General features: G+C 46.2%; 1 long non-coding RNA gene across 1 annotated transcript; it reads left to right on the top strand.

Moving 5' to 3' along the window:
* Positions 1-1,814: 1,814 nt before the first annotated feature.
* Positions 1,815-18,570, top strand: LOC116973042. Its single transcript, XR_004411982.1, has 3 exons — positions 1,815-1,827; positions 13,395-13,397; positions 18,512-18,570. It is a non-coding gene; the product is annotated as an uncharacterized LOC116973042 (long non-coding RNA).
* Positions 18,571-20,185: the final 1,615 nt, after the last annotated feature.

Raw genomic sequence — 20,185 nt, 5'->3', positions numbered from 1 at the left:
CATCATGTTTGGCACAAACGTTGCGGGCTGAAGAGCCCGTTCCTGTGATGTCCTGTCCTGTCCTACTCAATGTTCTATGTTCGAATGTAAGCGTGCATTTTAGGCTTTGGTAATCTCTTTAAAGTTGGCTTACAGTTTTCTGACCGGATATCAAAATGCCACTCCCCTTTTACCCATCAGCCTGGCTTAGTAAGCACATTCTAAAGTCCTGAGGGTGGCACATGGCGCAGCGGTAGATTTGCTGCCTTACAGACCTTGGGTTCGATCCTGACTACGGGTGCTGTCTTTGCAGAGTTTGTACGTTCTCCCCGTTACCACGTATGTTTTCTCCGGGTGCTCCGGTTTCCTCCCGCATTCCAAAGACATGCAGGTTAAAAGGTTAATTGGCTTCTGTAAATTGTAAATTGTCCCTAGTGTGTAAGATATTCCTAATGTATGGGTGATCGTTGGTCAGCGCAGACTCAGTGGGCCGAAGGGCCTGTTTCCATGCTGTATCTCAAAAATAAACTAAACTAAGTGCCAGAGTGCTGTGCTTTAATGTCCCATTATAGGACTTGAGCACATACTCCAAGCTGATACCTCAGCAGTACGGCGGGACAGTGCTGCATAACCCAAATTATTTCCTTTTGAATGATGGAGGACAGGATACCCTCAAGTACTATTTCAGTCAGACAGATAAAAAACTCCACTGCAGGATTCATCACCGATTATCAAGGAGCTCTACCGATCTCCTGGTAACTAACAACCCCTCAACCATAAACAAATTGAAAGTGCACACAAGCAAACAATGCTGGAATCTTTGAGAAAAAACACCAAGTGCTGGAGTACCTCAGCGGGGCAGGCAGCATTCTCTGGAGAACATGGATAGGTGACAAGAGATGAACACAAAGATCTGGAGTACCTCAGCGGGTCAGGCAGCATCTCTGGAGAACATGGATAGGGGAGTTTTCTGTCGAGACTCTTCTTCAGACTAGCACACGCAGGCATGGGCCTGGGCCTGGAAGAAGGGCAGAGACTGCCATCTCTCTGCCTGTACCCTTGAATGGCCACCTTGACTAGGCCCACGAGCAAACCGGCAAGGAGATCCCATGCCCCCACCGACCTACCCTCCCCCATCCGCACCAGGTGACCAAAGATCAGGAGTGTGGGGCTGAAATGCAACCAAAACCTGAGGAGCAGCTCCTTAAGATACTCAAACAAGGGGTGCAACCTCTCAGACACCATTTAGAGGGCTGGCGAGTCCATGAACCAACAAATATCTATTACGCGCCACTGCTCTGTGCATACCAGTCCTTACAGATGTTACAGGTATATCTATGCTGTCTGTAATTGTCACTGTGATTAAAAGCAATGCAGGTGAACAGAGAATCCTGAGCTTTCTTCTCAGATGTGAAATTAGATCATAAGATCACAAGATCATAAGTGATAGCCATTTGGCCCATAAAGTCTACTCTGCCATTCAATCATGGCTGATCTATCTCTCCCTCCTCACCCCATTCTCCTGCCTTCTCCCCACAACCTCTGACACCCATCCTAATCAAGAATCTATCTATCTCTGCCTTAAATATACCTACTGACTTTGCCTCCACAGCCTTCTGTGGCAAAGAATTCCACAGATTCACCACCCTCTGACTGAAGAAATTCCTCCTCATCCCCTTCCAAAAGGAACGTCCTTCAATTCTGAACCTATGACCCAGATAATGAGGAGGTAGTCGATGCAGGGACTATCCCGAACTTTAAGAATCAATTAGACAGGTACATGGATGGGACAGGTTTGGAGGGGTATGGGCCAAACGCAGGCAGGTGGGACTGGCGTAGCTGAGACATGTTGGCGGGTGTGGGCAAGTTGGGCCACAGGACCTGTTTCCACACAGTATCACTCTATTACTCTATCTGTGACTTTAATGGTCAGATTACACTTTTAACAAACACTTTTATTGCAGTTTCCAAGCTTTCCAAGAAATGCTAAAATGCGAATCTTCTTAACCACTCCCTACAGTTCAGGACATTGAGACCTGGCAACATCCTTGTAAATTTTCTCTGCACCCTTTCCAGCTTTCCTATACCACAGTGCCCAAAAATGAACACAGTACTCTAAATCTGGCCTCACCAACGTCTTATATAACTGCAATATGACTTATCCTACTTCAAAACTCATAACTGTGACATGAGCTGCCAACTTCCATACACAATATAACCGCAACATGACCTCACCAACTTCTACACTCAATATAAAAGCAACATGACCACCCAACTTCTATATTTAATTACTTGCAAAGCAGCGAATAATCTATTCTTATTTTATAAATAGAATGCAATGAAATAAAATATAAATTGAAGGTAGACAAAAAGCTGGTGAAACTCAGCGGGTGAAACTCAGCGGAAAAGCTGAGCTTTTCCAGCTTTTTGTCTACCTTCGATTTTTCCAGCATCTGCAGTTCTTTCTTAAAAATATAAATTAGACTTGTTTTCCTTCAGATTATGTCTTATTTTATTATGTGTTTGTACTGGAAGTAACAACATATTGAGCAATGAGGACCAATGTATTTTACTGCACTGCATCAGGTAAATGCTTAAACGAGCAAGCATGAGAAGCAGGATCATTATTCCTGGCTTAACGAAGGTGGACTGTGAGGATTCTACAAAAGCATCTTTGACAGAGTCAATGGCAAACTCACTGCTGCATAACTGCATGAATGAGGTGATCTCTGCAAAATCCCAGTGGACTGACAGCTGGCTGAATCCACTCACCAAATCTCAGTTGCTCTGTGTATGTGTGTGCATATACACTGAACTGTTTTTGTTCATTATATTGTTTACAGAGTACTATGTTTACATATTCTGTTGTGCTGCTGCAAGTAGGAATTTCATTGTTCTGTTTGGGACAGTGTCTGCCAATAAAATACTCTTGACTATAATAGACAATAGAACAAAGAACACATCAGCTCAGGAACAGGCTCTTTGGCTCACAATATCCTTGCTGAATATGATGACAAGATAAACACCTCATCTGCCTGGACATCATTGATATCCCTCCATTCCTTGCATGTCCAAGTGCCCAACAAAAAGCCTCTTAAACACCACTACCGTATCTGCCTCCACCACCAACCATGGCAGCATTTTCCAGGCACCCACCACTGTTGAAAACAATTGCCCCACACATCTCCTTTCAACTTTGCCCCTCTTACCTTAAAGCTATGCCCTCTGGTCTTTAACAATTCTAACATGGGGAAAAATATTTTGACGATCGACCCTATCTATTCCTCTCATCACTTTACACACTTCTACTGGGTGTCCTCTCAATCTCCGATGCTCCAGAGAAAGCAATCCAAGTTTGTCCAAACTCTCCTTACAACTAATACCCTCTAATCCAGGCCGCATCTTTGGTAAACCTCGTCTGCACACTTTCTGAAGTATCCACATTCTTCCTGTAATGGATAACCAGAACTGCACGCAATAACAACCCGAAACGTTGACCATTCTTTTCCCTCCACAGCTGCTGCCTGACCCGTTGAGTTCCTCCAGCAGATTGTTTATTAGTCCGGATTCTAGCATCTGCAGTCTCTTGGGTCTCCACTTGAATTCCACTGCCTTTGATTTGAAACATTTCAATCCAATGTTTTTGATGGAATATGTTTTAAGAAGGTAGAGGAAGATGAGGAACTGGAATATGTCCTTTGGCCTGTTCACAATGTCTGTGCTGAACATGATTTCAAATTGAATTAATTTCCACTGCCTGCTCACTTTTAGTTTAGTGAAGTATAATGTTTAGTGCAGTTTAGTGTTTAGTATAGTTTAGTGTAGATGCGATGAGTGTAGTTGAGTGGAGTTGTAGTTGAGTTGAGTCTAGTAAACCATATCCCCCCATTCCCTGCATATCAATGTAAAATATACTATATAGCTATATAAAAGCCTCTTAGTCACCATTACCACACATACTTCCACAACAGATCTGGCAGCGCATTCCAAGCATACCTCAACCACCCAGTTTGTTCATCCTCTCCTTCAAACTAAAACCCTCTAATCCAGGCAGCATCCTAGTGAACCTCTTAAGCACCGTCTCCAAAGACTGCACATTCTACCCGTAATGGGGTTAACAGAACTGCATGCAATACTCTGGATGCGGCCTCACCAAAGTCTTATGGAGCTTTACACTGAAGATAGACACAAAGTGCTGGAGTAACTCAGTGGGGACAGGCAGCATCTCCAGAGAAAAAAAATAGGTGACATTTTGAGTTAGAAAGGCTGAATTTCTTCAGCCTGAAGGAGGGTTCTGACCCCAAAAGTCACCTATTCCTTTTCTCCTGAGATGCTGCCTGACCAGCTGAGTTACTCCAGCACTTTGTGTCTCTCCCATCTTATAGAAGATAGGCATATAATGCTGAAATAACTCAGTGGGACAGGCAGCATCTCTGAAGAGAAGGAATGGGTGACGTTTCGGGTTGAGATTTCGTGTCTATCTTCGATTTAAACCAGCATCTGCAGTCCTTTCCTGCACATTCCTTCTTCTCGAGCTGCACGGACATTTTGGGAGAAAGAAGTACACATTGAATTAGCATTGTATCAAAGCAGGGTAACAATCGCTTCTCCCTCCTCTCACCTTCAGCTCAGAGTATTTCATGCATGACACATGATTCATGATCCACGGTAAATGATTCAAAATTAGTTTGGATACAAATGAACCGAGAAAAAATGAGGCAAGTGGGTTTATCTCTGAAGACTGCGGGTTAATAAAGGAGGTTAGCTAAATGGATTGTTTCTCCAATGCAACTGATTAAATCTTAATTGTTTTGCTTAACATGTAGGGGGTGCAACAAACCAGCTGCTAACTAAATTATTATCTTTGATGCAGCTTCTGTACGATGACTGACAAGGCAATTCATTTCATCGGTACACTTTGGCTAAGCTTGGCTTTCTAATTGTTTTGACTGATTGGAAGATACAGCTGGCCCTTTGGCCCAATATGAAGGTATTGATTTTCGATCACTCGTTCACACCAGTTCGATGTTATCCCTCTTTCGCATCCACTCCTGGGGCAATTTGTAGAGGCCAATTTACGTGCTTACTTAGGCCACTTTGAGCATTGTGTGCATTTCTGTTTGCCACATTACAGTTTTAGATTTTAGGTAGATACAGTGTGGAAATAGGCTCTTTGGTTGCTGAGTCCGCATCCCCCCTTACACTAGCACTATCCTACACACTTGGGGCAATTTTACAATTTTTACCCAAGACAGTGAACCTACAAAACTGTACGTCTTTGGAATGTGGGAGGAAACTGGAGCACCTGGAGAAAACCCATGCGGTCACGGGGAGAACGTACAGTCTCTGTACAGACAGCACCTGTAGTCAGGATCGAACCCGGGTCTCTGGTGCTGTAAGGCAGCAACTCTACGACTATGTCACTGTGCCACCCAAATAGAGATCCACTGTCGGAATGAAGTGTATTGTCCCTAGTGTGTAGGATAGTACTAGTGTACGGGGTGATCGCTGGTCGTCGCGGGCTCAGTGAGATCCTGTTTCCACACTTGATCTCTAAAGTCTAATGTCTAAAACACGCAAAGGATGCAGCCCTCTGCCAGCGCACCCACCTCCCACTCCACCCACCCGACTACTCCCCGTCAGCACTGTAATAGCCTCTGGGCACAGCGCCATGGGCAGACCACTTGAAATAACTGAACTCTCGTCCTCGAGGTCAGTGCAAGAATGACCACCTGCTTCAACCTCTGCATCAACAAAACCATTGCTTGTGTGTCCTTGCTTGGCTGTGAGGTCAAAATGTCGCATCCATTGGTGCAACTAAAACAGGAATAATCTGATTTCCAGACTAATACGTGCATCGACATGCGTGCCTAGCAATTCAAATACATAATCCTACTTTAATCAGCATCATGCAATGTAAAGTGATTATTTATCCACACAAGATCATAAGTCATAGGAGCAGAATTAGCCCATTCGGCCCATCAAGTCTACTCCACCATTCAATCATGGCTGATTTATCTTTTCCTCTTAATCCATTCTCCTGCATTCCCAAAACCTTTGACACCCTAACTAATCAAGAATTTGTCAAGAACTCCACATTAAAAATACCCAATGACTGGGGCTCCACAGCCGTCTATTGCAATTAATTCCACAAATTCACCACCCTCTGACTAAAGAAATTCCTCCTCATCTCCTTTCTAAAGGCACGTCTTTTTATTCTGAGGCTGTGCGCTATGGTCGAAAACTCTCCCACTAGTGGAAACATCCTCTCCACGTCAAGTCAAGTCAAGTCAAGTCAAGTTTATTTGTCACATACACATACGGGATGTGCACTCCATCCAGGCACTTTCACTATTTGGTAAGTTTTAATGAGATCCTCCCCTCAACCTTCTAAACTCCAGAAAGTCCAGGCCCAGAGACCTCAAACACTCATTACATGTTAACCTATTCATTCCTGGATATCGGCCTTTCAGCCCAACTTGTCCATGCCAACCAAGTTGGAATTCTGTGTTCGTCCATTTGGCCCACAGCACTCTAAACTCTTCCTATCCATAAATCTATCCAAATGTCCTTCGAAACTCATGTTTCCTTATCTTTTGGTTGTCCTGAGAAGAATTGTCAGTCTCCTCATCCTCTGGGATGCAGAACTACCAGCGTCACTACCTGACTGTCCAAATACCATGACTCACTATTTACATCAATTACATCGATTCACTAATGTTCACTGGAGGGATATAAAAATAAAGAAAACATCAGGAACAATGAATCAGACTTTATCTTTGTATGGAGTACAATAGTGCGACAATATGTGAACGTAATAGTTAATATAATGGAGATAATCACATCCCAGGATGTAAATACAAAGTGCTCTCAATGTCTTCTCGCTTGGTGGAGAACATGATCTGACACTTTGTGAAGAGCATTTCCTTTGACAATCTCCACCAACCTTCATTTTCCAGACAAGTCTGATGAGATATAATTTACCCAACCCAACATCATTTAACCAGAATTTTATCATTAAAAACATGTAGCTCGTACAATGAGAACAGGCAATTTTCCAAGAGAGAAAACTGCACAATTACACAAAGAGTTTGTGCGTATCAAAAGTCCTCCTCTTGATACAAGCAAAATAATTATTTTTTACCTTTAAAAAAAATATGCGGCATGTTTATTTTTGGTAGGCAGGGGAATCAAGAATGCTCAGGCATTACTCTAAGCTAAGAGGATAGTTCCCAAGAAAAGATTAGTGGATGGCTAAAGAATGTAGCTGAAGTAAATATAACCATATAACCATATAACAATTTACAGCACGGAAACAGGCCATCTCGACCCTTCTAGTCCGTGCCGAACACGTATTCTCCCCTAGTCCCATATACCTGCGTTCAGACCATAACCATCCATTCCTTTCCCGTCCATATAACTATTCAATTTATTTTTAAATGATAAAAACGAACCTGCCTCCACCACCTTCACTGGAAGCTCATTCCACACAGCCACCACTCTCTGAGTAAAGAAGTTCCCCCTCATGTTACCCCTAAACTTCTGTCCCTTAATTCTCAAGTCATGTCCTCTTGTTTGAATCTTCCCTACTCTCAGTGGGAAAAGCTTATCCACGTCAACTCTGTCTATCCCTCATCATTTTAAAGACCTCTATCAAGTCCCCCCTTAACCTTCTGCGCTCCAAAGAATAAAGACCTAACTTGTTCAACCTTTCTCTGTAACTTAGTTGCTGAAACCCAGGCAACATTCTAGTAAATCGCCTCTGTACTCTCTCTATTTTGTTGACATCCTTCCTATAATTAGGCGACCAAAATTGTACACCATACTCCAGAATTGGCCAGAATCAATGCGTGAATGAAAAGAGTCTCGTCTGAACACATCGTCTCGCGCTTGTTATATCAACGGCCAAATCAGAATCCAGGTACAGACCTGAATTAATTGAAGAGGGCCATTGGAACCAAAGAACTGGCACTACAGACAGAGCTAAAATATGCAAATGGAAGAAAATGATGACAGCTGACAATCTTTTATGTAGAGGAATCAAGAACCAGGCGATATGGGTTTAAGGTAAAAGAAAAAAGAATTAATAGGAGACTCAGGGGAAATTCTTCAGGCACAGAGTGGAGGGTATATGGAATAAGGCATCAAAGGAGATAATTGATGTATGTTTAAAACAATGTTTAAAATACATTTGGATAGGTACATGGATTGGAGGGATATGGGGTAAAAGTGAGCAAATGGGACTAGTGTAGACGGGCTTTTTGGTCAGCATGGGCAAGTTGAACTGAAGGGCCTGTTTCTATAATGTATAACTCAAGACATTGAGCGAAGACATTGGCGCAGTAAGCCAATTAACTCCAGCCTCCTGATATCAAACCAGGCAAGGAATATTTTAATATTTAAATCTGGTGCCATGTAAGTAACATTCATCAGAGGTAAAATTTAACTGATCTTCTCTCCAAAATACTTAATTAACTACTTCATACCCATGGGAGAGTCAAGATTTCATGGTTGTCAGAAAAATAGAGAATTATTGTTTCGTTTGAGAGTGAAGAACTTTAACGTGCAATGGTAAGCCAATTTGAATTGTTGTCAATTATTTTTAAGAACCCTGTTTGGCCCTTAAGTAGAGCAAATCTACACCTTTGCTCATATTGCAAACCGTGTCATTTCATTCACTTATATACTGCATCAGCTCATTTGGCCATTTCTGCATTAGCATTAATGGAGGCCATTAATACTGATCAGTGAGAGCATCTTGCAGGACAAAGTCTGACAGTTCAAAGATGGCAAAAATACATTGACGCATGTGGAAGAGTATGTGCAGCCATTTTTTAAAGCATCATAACTGGGTTTTTTTAATGCTCGGAGCAGTCATGGGCAAGACAATAGAGCGGCATGGTGGCACAGAGGTACAGTTGCTGCCTTACAGTGCCAGAGACGCAGGTTCCATCCTGACTACGAGTGGTGTCTGTACAGAGTTTATATGTTCCACCTGTGACTGCGTGGGTCTTCTCCGGGTGCTCCTGTTTCCTCCCACATAGAATGAGTGTACGGGGTGTTTGTTGGTTGGCACAGACTCGTTGGGCTGAAGGGCCTGTATCCACGCTGTATCTCTAAAGCATCAAGTACCAAACTGGCACCACCATCATGCTACCAGGTGTTAGTCCTAATTGTGAAAAGGTAAACTTGTGTGGCTGCAAAGGTGTGCCACCAGCTAAGTACACCTGTGCAAACTCAAGGAACTGACCAACACACCACAGCGAACTTCAGATAAAAATAATCAAATACTGGAAATCTAAAATTGTTAGACCTCTTTCTCTTCCCACAGATATTTAGTTTAGTTTAGAGATACAACATGGAAACATGCCCTTCGGCCCAACGAGTCTGCACCGACCAGCGATCACCCGTTCACACTAGTTCTATGTTATCCAACTTTCTCATCCACTCTCTACACACGACTAATTAATGCACAAACCCACATGTTTTGGGGATTAGGAAACCAAAGCACCTGGAGAAAACCCACGCGGTTTCAAGGAGAACGTGCAAACTCCACACAGACAACACCCAAGGTCGGAATCGAACCCGGGTCGCTGGTACTGTGAGGCAGCAGCTCTATCGCTGGGCTATTGTGCCTTTCTTTGTCTACCACTGTGCCGCCCTGGTTGTGTGTGTGTTAAGCCCCTGTCCCACTTTGGAGACCGAAACAGCAACCTCTGGTGACCTTGCCCGCCACCCAAGGTTTCCATGAGGTTACCGGAGGTTTTGGTCACTCACCCTAATGGTCGAAAGTGGTTTCCGCGTGGTCGAGGCTTCATCTAGGTTGCTGCTAATTTTTCATCATGATTAAAACCGGCCTCGACTAAAAATAGGTTGCCGCTTTAAAAATTGATAATTTTTTTGTTGCAGGCCTAGTCGAAGCCGGTTTTCTTCACAGTCGAGGAAGGTTTTCAACAAATGCGTGGGAGGTGGTAGGAGGTTGCAGGTCACCTCGTCCTTGATTTTTTTTTGGGTGGCGGGCAAGGTCACCAGAGGTTGCTGTTTAGGTCTCCTAAGTTGGACAGGGGCTTTAGTGGGTTAGTTTTTAGACTACACCCTCTCGAGGTTTTAAATGAGACCCTCGATGATATTTACCTAAAGCACTGAAGAGAAAATATCAGACCTGGCGATATATTTAATGTAAAGTAGCAGAGACACTCTATCAGTGGTTACATTATTTCTGCCTGTTGAGAATTTATGGTGCTACTCCAAGTGTGACAATAGAGGACTTCAGGAGCACAGAAAGCATAAAAGAAATGCAGGTAAATCAAGAACTGAGAAGTAAGTGATTGGATTTTAAAAAGCTGATGATGGTGTCAGGCAGTAACTACCATTAATTAAAGTGACATCTTTTTTTCATTTGCAACATGATTAATCCCAATGGCTGTGCTTGCTCTCAGTTGGTATCCATCAATTATAACAACATTTAAAAGAGGTTTGTGTAGGTACATGGATAGGACAGGTTTGGAGGGATATGGGCCAAGCACAGGCAGGTGGGACTCGTGTCGATGGGGCGTGTTGGTCTGTGTGGGTAAGTTGGGCCGAATGGCCTGTTTCCACGCTATTTGACTCGATGAAGTGTTAGCATGTATAGAATCAAAGAATCAAACAGCACCGGGCAGCTTGAACATTGACCTCCAATTTCCGGTAGCCCTTGCTGTCTCCTCCCCTTCTCAGCTCTCCCTCAGCCCTCTGGTTCCTCCTTTTCCTTTCTTCTCCCCCCCCCCCCTCCCCCCACATCAGTCTGAAGAAGGGTTTTGGCCTGAAACGCTGCCTATTTCCTTCGCTCCATAGATGCTGCCGCACCTGCTGAGTTTCTCCAGCACTTTTGTTTAGCACAGAAACAGAACCAGGTTTTGGCTTCACATCATATTTGCATTACAACGTTTAAGAAACATTTGGACATGTACATGGATAGGACAGGTTTAGAGAGATACGGGCCAAACGTGGGAATAGTGTGTTCAAAAGGGAACTGCAGATGCTGGAATATCGAAGGTACACAAAATTGCTGGGGAAACTCAGCGGGTGCAGCAGCATCTATGGAGCGAAGGAACTAGGCGACGTTTCGGGCCGAAACCCTTCTTCAGACTGATGGGGGGTGGGGAAAGAAAGAAGGAAAAGGGGAGGAGGAGGAGGAGCCCGAGGGTGGGAGGGTGGGAGGAGACAGCTAGAGGGTTAAGGAAGGGGAGGAGACAGCACGGGCTAGCCAAATTGGGAGAATTCAATGTTAATGCCATAAGGACGCAAGGTCCCCAGACGGAATATGAGGTGCTGTTCCTCCAATTTCCGCTGTTGCTCACTCTGGCAATGGAGGAGACCCAGGACAGAGAGGTCGGATTGGGAATGGGAGGGGGAGCTGGTAGGTTATTGCGGACTGAGCGGAGGTGTTCGGCGAAACGATCGCCCAACCTACGCTTGGTCTCACCGATGTAAATCAGCTGACATCTAGAGCAGCGGATGCAGTAGATGAGATTGGAGGAGATACAGGTGAACCTTTGTCGCACCTGGAACGACTGCTTGGGACCTTGAATGGAGTCGAGGGGGGAGGTGAAGGGACAGGTGTTGCATTTCTTGCGGTTGCAACGGAAAGTGCCCCGGGGAGGGGGTGGTGCGGGAGGGAAGGGAAGAATTGACGAGGGAGTTGCGGAGGGAGCGGTCTTTGCGGAAGGCAGACATGGGGGGAGATGGGAAGATGTGGCGAGTGGTGGGGTCACGTTGGAGGTGGCGGAAATGGCGGAGGATTATGTGTTGTATTTGCCGGCTGGTGGGGTGAAAGGTGAGGACCAGAGGGACTCTGCCCTTGTTGCGGGGATGGGGAGAGAGAGCAGTGTTACGGGGTATGGATGAGACCCTGGTGTGAGCCTCATCTATGGTGGCGGAGGGGAATCCCCGTTCCCTGAAGAACGAGGACATTTCCGATGCCCTGGTATGAAATGTCTCATCCTGGGAACAGATGCGGCGTAGGCGGAGGAATTGGGAGTAGGGGATGGAGTCTTTACAGGGGGCAGGGTGGGAAGACGTGTAGTCCAGATAGCCATGTGAGTCAGTGGGTTTGTAATGTATGTCGGTCAGGAGTCTGTCCCCTGCGATGGAGATGGTGAGGTCAAGGAATGGTAGGGAAGTGTCGGAAATTGTCCAGGTGTATTGGAGTGCCGGATGGAAGTTGGTGGTGAAGTGGATGAAGTGGGAATAGTGTAGTTGGGGTATGTTGGTCGGTGTGGGTATGTTGGGCCCAGGGGACTATTTCAGTGCCGTGTGACTCTAATTAGCTTTTAAGTTAGTCCATGTCAGCTGCTTATGGCCTAAAGCAGATGGGTCACCATGTTCGTATAGGAAAGAACTGCAGATGCTGGTTTACATCGAAGTTAGACTCAAAATGTTGGAGTAACTCAGTTTTAGCAAATTCCCAATACATTCTTTTCATGTCACCTGTATCGACAACCTTATGCAGAGGAAAAAGTTGGAAAGATATGGGGAATGTGAAGGCAAGCAGGACTATCTTGGTTGGGCAACATGATTGGAATGTACATTCTGCAAAAGGTCATGTTTCATTGCTGTCTTTCTCGACGACTCGACGATACACGTCCCAGTTGTCTGATTAACGAGAAGCACAATGACAAAGAGCCATTCTTTTCATCTCTCGATGCCAGCGGTTCAGACTTAAACAAACGCTAACAATCTCCACAAAGCTTCCCACTCTAGAATAACAGCACAGCAGCAGTAAAGAGCTCAAAAAGAGCAATGAAGAATAGAAATATAAAAAAATGGACCTTATTGAATGGCAATTGTGAGATGACAACAGTGCTGCTACTGGAAAGCAAGACAAAAGAATAAAAAATATAGGAGATGGAAAATTAATATGGGAACAAAAAGATACTAAAAATAATTGAGCTAAAAGGATAAAAGTGGGGATAGCAAGCAAAGGATATATTATTTTTGAAAAAAAAAGACCTGGGACTGATAACTTTTTTAAATTCAAAAAAGAGTCAAAGGTTATTAAAATGTAAGCCAGTACTATTTTGACACTACGCATCAGATTGTCAAATTGGCAACAAATCTTACAGAGAAGCAGGTGGAAGGGGCAAAGTGCTGGGGTAACTCAGCGGGATAGGCAGCACCTGTGGAGAGAATAGAAAGGTGACGTTTCGGTTCGGGACCCTCCTTCAGTCTGAAGACTGGGTCTGAAGAAGGGTCCCGACCTGAAACGTCACCTATCCATGTCCGCCAGAGACACTGCCTGACCCGCTGAGTTGCTTCAGCACTTTTTGTCCTTCAGTGTATCAACCAGCATCTGCAGTTCTTTGTTTCTACAGATAAAGCCCCGATTTTGCCAATTCCCTGAAAGTGTACTAGAATGAATGCGAAATACTGTATAGCGAGTCCTTCAGTCACTTTGTGAAGGTCCAGTGGAATCTTAAGTTAGTTTAGCTTAGTGATCCAGCGCGGAAGCAGGCCCATTGGCCCACTGAGTCCGCACCGACCAGCGATCCCCGCACATTAACACTACCCTACACACAATAGGAACAATGTTTCAATTTACACCAAGCCAATTAGGTAGACAAAAATGATGGAGAAACTCAGCGGGTGAGGCAGCTTTTATGGAAAGAAGAAATTGGCGACGTTTCGTGTCGAGACCCTTCTTCAGACTGATGTCGGATGGGGGTGGGGGAGGGTGGGGGGACGGGAAAAAGAAAGGAAGTAGGCAGAGACTTGTGGGAGAACTGGGAAGGGGGGAGGGGAAGGAGGGAGAAAGCAAGGGCCATCTAAAATTAGAGAAGTCAATGTTCATACCACTGGGCTGTAAACTACCCAAGTGAATTATGCCGTGCTGTTTCTCCAATTTGCGCTGGGCCTCACTCTGGCCATGGAGGAGGCCCAGGAGAGAAAGGTCTGAGTGGGAATAGGAGGGGATGTTGAAGTGCTGAGCAACCGGGCAATCAGGTTGGTTAAGATGGACTGAGCGGAGGTGTTCAGCAAAGCGATCACCGAGCCTGCGCTTGGTCTCGCCGATGTAGAGAAGATGGCACCTGGATCAGTTCTGATGGGAAGAGGGATGCTATTACACAGTCTAGGAGCTGCAACCGCAAAGGCGCGGTGACCCCTGAGCTTATGCCTAGACCACGGGATGTTCAGTAACCCCAAGTCGGCCGATCCGAGGGACCTGGAGCAGACTTTTGATGTAGGCGGGGGCAAGCCCGTTAAGGGCTTTGTAAACATAAAGAAGGATCTTGAAATGTATTCGGAACCGCACAGGGAGCCAGTGGAGAGAGGCCAGGATCGGGGTGATGTGGTCCCTTTTTCGGGTGCCCGTCAGGAGTCTCGCTGCGGCGTTTTGGACCAGTTGCAGGCAGGACAGGGAAGATTGGCTGATGCCAGTGTAAAGGGAGTTACAGTAATCTAGGCGGGAGGAGATAAATGTGTGGATGATCTTTTCGAGGTCATCAAACTGGATGAATTGTTTTATTTTAGCTATCGCCCGAAGCTGGAAGAAGCTGGCTTTTACCACGGCATTGACTTGTTTGTCAAATTTCAATGCTGAGCCAAATATCACGCCAAGGTTTTTGACGTGAGGTTTGAGTAATGGGGTAAGGCTTCCAAGGCTGCTTGCTATCATTTTAATTGAGTCCGAGGGGCAGAGAAGGATGACCTCAGACTTACTCTCGTTTAGTTGGAGGAAGTTCTGGGCCATCCAGCACTTTATATCCTCGAGGCAGTGGATAAGGTTAAGTAGATTTGATCGTTTTTTGGGCTTCAGGGGGAGATAGAGTTGTGTATCGTCTGCATAGCAATGGAAGGAAATGCAGTGCCTTTGAATGACTTGGCCTAAGGGGAGCCAAGAGAATGGGGCCAAGTATTGAACCTTGTGGAAACCCGCAGCAGAGGCTAGCTGGGGAGGAGAAAGAGTTTCCTATCTTAGTAGAGAAACTCCTACCTTTAAGGTAGGAGATGAACCAGCTCAGGGCAGTGCCATCAATACCAACCAGTCAATTAGGATGGTGTGGTCGTTAGTATCAAATGCTGCGCTGAGGTCGAGAAGGAGCAAGATTGCACAGTTGCCGGAGTCAATGGTGAGCAGTAGGTCATTATGTACCTTCAACAAGGCAGACTCTGAGCTGTGGTGGGCCCTGAAGCCTGATTGGAAAGTTTCCAAGATAGTATTTTGGTGAAGGTAAGGCATAAGTTGACTTAAAATTACCTTTTCAAGGACTTTTGAAAGGAAAGGCAGTTTTGAAATAGGTCCGTAGTTGCTCGGCAAGGTGGGGTCGAGGTTAGGTTTTTTCAGGAGGGGCTGGACTATCGCATGCTTGAAGCAGGTAGGAACAGTGCCAGTGGTCAGAGAACTGTTTAAGATGGCGAGGATGCTGGGACCTGCTATTGTAATGACATCGTTCAGAAACAGAGAGAGGACAACGTCGAGGGGGCATATGGTAGGTTTCATGGTGGTGACTAGTCTTACAAGGGAGGGTAGAGTAACGGGTTGGAAACAGTCTAATTTTGAAGAGGTTGGAGGAGGTGCAGGTGAACCTCTACCTCACCAGGAAAGACTGATTCGGTCCTTGGATGGAATCGAGAGGGGAGGTAAAGGGAAAAGTGTTACATTTCCTGTGGTTGCAGGGGAAAGTACCCGGGGAGGGGGTGGTTTGGGTTGGAAGGGACAAATTGACCAGGGAGTTACGGAGGGAACAGTCACTGTGGAAAGCAGAAAGGGGAGGAGATGGGAAGATGTGGCCAGTAGTGGGATCCCGTTGGAGGTGGCAAAAATATCGGAGGATTATATGTTGTATGCGATGGCTGATGGGGTGGAAGCTGAGGACAAGGGGGACTCTGTCCTTGTTACAAATAGGGAGAGGGGGAGTAAGAGCAGAGCTGCAGGATATGGAGGAGACCCTGGTGAGAGCCTCATCCATCTCTACACTTATAAAACTCTGATCTTACATATGTATGTATTTGTGTGACGTTCGTGTGCGTTTCACATCTCCTCAAAAACACGATGCGTTAATGGCGAAATGTTTACATATTCCAATAGAGATTTACGCTGTGAAGTAATAAATTGCCATCTGAAATTTTCATGCATTATTTCTCGAGTTATTTATGAAAATGGTCAAAAATTTCAAATAACTTAGAAAATAAACGAGCTGATGACATCACAATGGGTCTGTGGGCACTGATTCCCGTGTGCTGAGAGTTACATCACACAGCCCCTCCTCCCCCCCCCCCCCCAGACTTGCATTCATTTGGTCACCGCCCGCCCCACAGCCCGCTCGTCCGCCTGGCCCCCTTCCTCCTCTCGCCCCTTCTTCCTCTCGCCCCCCTCTACCCCCTTCCTCCTCTCCCCCCTCTCCCCCCTTCCCCCTCTCCCCTCTCCCCCCCACTCCTCTCCTCCCCTCCTCCCTCTCTACCCCCCTTCTCTCTCTCCCTCACCCCCTCCCTCTCTTTCTCTCTCCCTCACCCCCTCCCTCTCTACCACCCCTCCCTCCCCACTCGACCCCTCTACCCCCCCTCTCCCCCCTACTCTCCCCCCCTCCCTCTCAATCTCCCTCCCTTTCCTGCCCTCTCACCCCCTCCCTCTCCCTCTCACCCCCCTCCCATGTGTGTGTGTGGGAGGGGGGGGGGTGGTTAGGGTGTGTGTGACACCCCCCCAACCAACAGGTCCCACTTGGTCTAGTAATTTATAAGGGTCTCGACCTGAAACATCGCCAATTCCTTCTCTCCATAAACGCTGCCTCACCCGCTGAGTCTCTCCAGCATTTTTGTCTACCTTCGATTTTTCCAGCATCTGCAGTTCCGTCTTTAACCAACAAACGTGTAAGTTTTTGGAGTGTTGGAGGAAGCTGACGACATCAGAGGAAATCCTCACAGGTCAGGGAAGAACGTACAAGCCCTGTACAGATAGCACCAGTAGTCAGGATCGAACCCAGGTCCCCGGCGCTGTGAGGCAGAAACTCTCCCGCTGCACCATGTTGCCGGCCAATAGTTATATATTAATTGTTACGTCATACCCACTGCAGCCAACCACATGCACTTGTTATCTATCTCCTCAACTCGACAACAACAGGGCAGCACGGTGGCGCAGCGGTAGAGTTCCTGCCTCAATCGCCAGAGACCTGGGTTCGATCCTGGCCACGGGGTGATTTATGTACGGAGTTTGTACGTTCTCCCTGTGGCCGCGTGGGTTTTCTCAGGTTGCTCCGGTTTCCACTCACACCCTAAAGACGTGCAGGTCTGTTGGTTAATTGGCTTCTGTAAATTGCCCCTAATGTGTAGCTGGTCTGTGAAGACTCAGTGGGCCAAAAGGACCTGTTTCCTCACTGTATCGCTAAAGGATAGTAAACACTCATGATTTACCAGCCCATGGGTCCAATGGCTCTCAAAGCCTGACCAATGTGATTGTCCCACAAGGTCAAGCAGGGTTGCAAGTGTCAACAGGCCTCTGTGGGTAGACCCCAAGAACAAGACCCAGATGATCACCACAAACTAAACGCAAACTCAAAACTCAACATTTAAAAACTGTTTAAAAAATAGCATGCAACAAAAAGCTTTTCACTGTACCACGGTACATGTGACAATAAAGAAAACTGAACAGAAAACTAACAAATGTACTTTGGACAACTTTAAATGCTGGAGATTAATTTAAAAAAAATCTTGAATAAAGCTGAGAATTACAAAATATACTACTTAGCAGATGCTAAGTACATCTGGTTTATAAGCTCAGTGTGTTTGTTTGTGCTTGGCTCTTTGACTCAGGACTGAATCCCCTGAGAGAGCAGGAGATCAAGTTTGCTCGCTTAAAATCTGAACAACCAAGCCTGCTAGTTAATTTAAAAACTTCTTATTGATAAAAATAATCGTCTGGCAGCTTTGTCCTTGCTGTTAGTTGTAGAGATTTAGTTTTGGAGATATAGTGCAGGAACAGTAGTTCACCGTGCAAAACAAAGGCTAACAGTGAAACTTGCACGTCTTAAGAATGTGGGAGGAAACCGGAGCACCCGGAGAAAACCTACACGGTCACAGGGAGAACGTGCAAACTCTGTCCAGACAGCACCCACAGTCTTGATCGAACTCGGGTCTCTGTCGCGATAAGGCAACAACTCTAAGCTGTGCCACCGTGCTGCAGACTTCTGAATGGTCCTCTCTTATGTTTTCAGTTTTAGAGATACAGTTATGGAACACAGGGTTTGCCAACAGTATGTCTGTCCCTTTGTCTATCCATGTTGTTCCTTTAGTACAAGGGTGGGTAACCTTGTTCTGCATAGAGGCCAGGACGCATGTCTGTGAGCGGATGGCGGGCCACATCTACCACATGTTCACATAGATCCCGCCCTTTCGAGGCCGCCACCCGGAGATCTGGCCCCTAGTTACGGGCGCTCATGAACATGGCGTATCTATGGGCCATGACCTTGGCTCTATCCTGAAGGTGGTAGTTCAAATACTGCCACTCACTCGTCCCCGGCCTATTGACAACCCCAACCCCGACAGTGAAGCCCAGGCACAGAGGTGCGTGGCCGTGCCAGCGGCTTTGCGCAGGATGCGGTACAGCCAGAGCTCGCCGCTCGGCCGCACTTGGGCACACAGCGGCTCCGCAATCGCGGCCGCCAGCGCAGGCCTCCTTGCGTTCTTGCGTCACCGCGCCTGGGCGCCTCGGGCCCGGGAGGTACCGGAGATGACGGAAGTCTGCGGGCCGGGTGAATACGGAAAAAGAAAATTGTCTGCGGGCTGGATGATTTTGGGTTACGGGCCGCATTTGGCCCGGGGGCCGTAGGTTGCCGACCCCTGCTTTAGTATGTATGCTTTTAGTGTTCTTTAGCATGTTTTATGTGGGGGGTGGGGGGAAACTTTTTTAAATCTCTTACTTTTTCCGTATCTTATCTCCATCTACACTGCGGCCTAACATCGAGGAGTTGGTGGCCTCTGCTGCAGACCAACTTTGGGAGCTCCAACCACGGGAGCCTGCCGACTTTAACATCGTGGTGCTCGCAGTCTCTGGTTAGAGACTGACTTCGGGAGCTCTAAGCCGCGGGAGCTTCGATTGCTGGCTGCGGGAGCTAAGATCGCCCCAACTGTGGATGGGTTGACTGCCCCGACCACGGGAGAAAAATGAGGGAAGAAGATTAGACTTTATTGCCCTCCATCACAGTGAGGAATGTGTGGAATCCGCTGTGGTGAATGTTTATGTTAACTTTTATGTAGTGTGTGTCTTGTTGCTTTTTTTAAGTATGGCTGTATGGTAATACGAATATCACTGTACCTTAATTGGCACACGTGACAATAAAAGACCTTTGAAACAGGCATTTCGACAAAATCATTGAGCACCCGTTCACACTAGTTCCATGTTATCCCATTTTCTCATCCACTCCCTACACATTAGGAGCAATTTTACCGACGCCTGTAAACCTACAAGCTCGCACGTCTTTGGGATGTAGGAAGAAACAGCACCCAAAGGGCACCCACACTGTCACAGGGTGAACACATAAATTCCACACGGATAGCGCCAGAGTCCTGGGTTTTGTCGTCTGTACGGAGTTTGTACGTTCTCCCTGTCACCGAGTGTGTTTTCTTCAGGTGTTCTGGTTTCCTCTAACACACTACAAAAACGTACAGATTTGTAAATTATTCGGCTTCTGTAAATTGCCCCTAGCGTGTAGGATAGTGCTAGTGTATGGGGGTGATCATTAGTTTGCGTGGACCCGGTGGGCCAAAGGGCCTGTTTCCACGCTGTATCTCTAAAGTCTAAAGTGATGTTTAAGTAGAAGTTACCGGTACTTAAAGTTAGAGGATTCAACGTTCATACTGCTGGGTTGCAAGCGACCCAAGCAAAATATGAGCTGCTGTTCCTCCAATTGATCTTCATTGGATTGTGTCGAGGGATCTAGATGAATGATAGCTGGCAACAGAATAGACAAATGTAACAAATCTATTGAAGGGTCTCAGAAGTGAAACATCAAATATTTTTTGTATGGGGAACTCACCCATAAAAACAAATCGCTCGCGTTACCGCCTGATACATTTGTGCCTCTTCATAATGCAAAACATTTGGATGTCCCAAGACGGAGCTTGAGCAATGTTGTTGTGACATATTACCTCTGCAAAATGGTGGTGGGAAGTCCCATGACGCTCCATTCTCGGGACTAACGATACATGTCAGGAACGCGTGACCTTCCAGAACGTG

This window comes from Amblyraja radiata, chromosome 5 (assembly GCF_010909765.2).
Source record: "Amblyraja radiata isolate CabotCenter1 chromosome 5, sAmbRad1.1.pri, whole genome shotgun sequence".
Taxonomy (NCBI): domain Eukaryota; kingdom Metazoa; phylum Chordata; class Chondrichthyes; order Rajiformes; family Rajidae; genus Amblyraja; species Amblyraja radiata.
The sequence above is the reverse complement of the archived record's forward strand: the minus strand, read 5'-3'. Positions and strand labels throughout refer to the sequence as shown.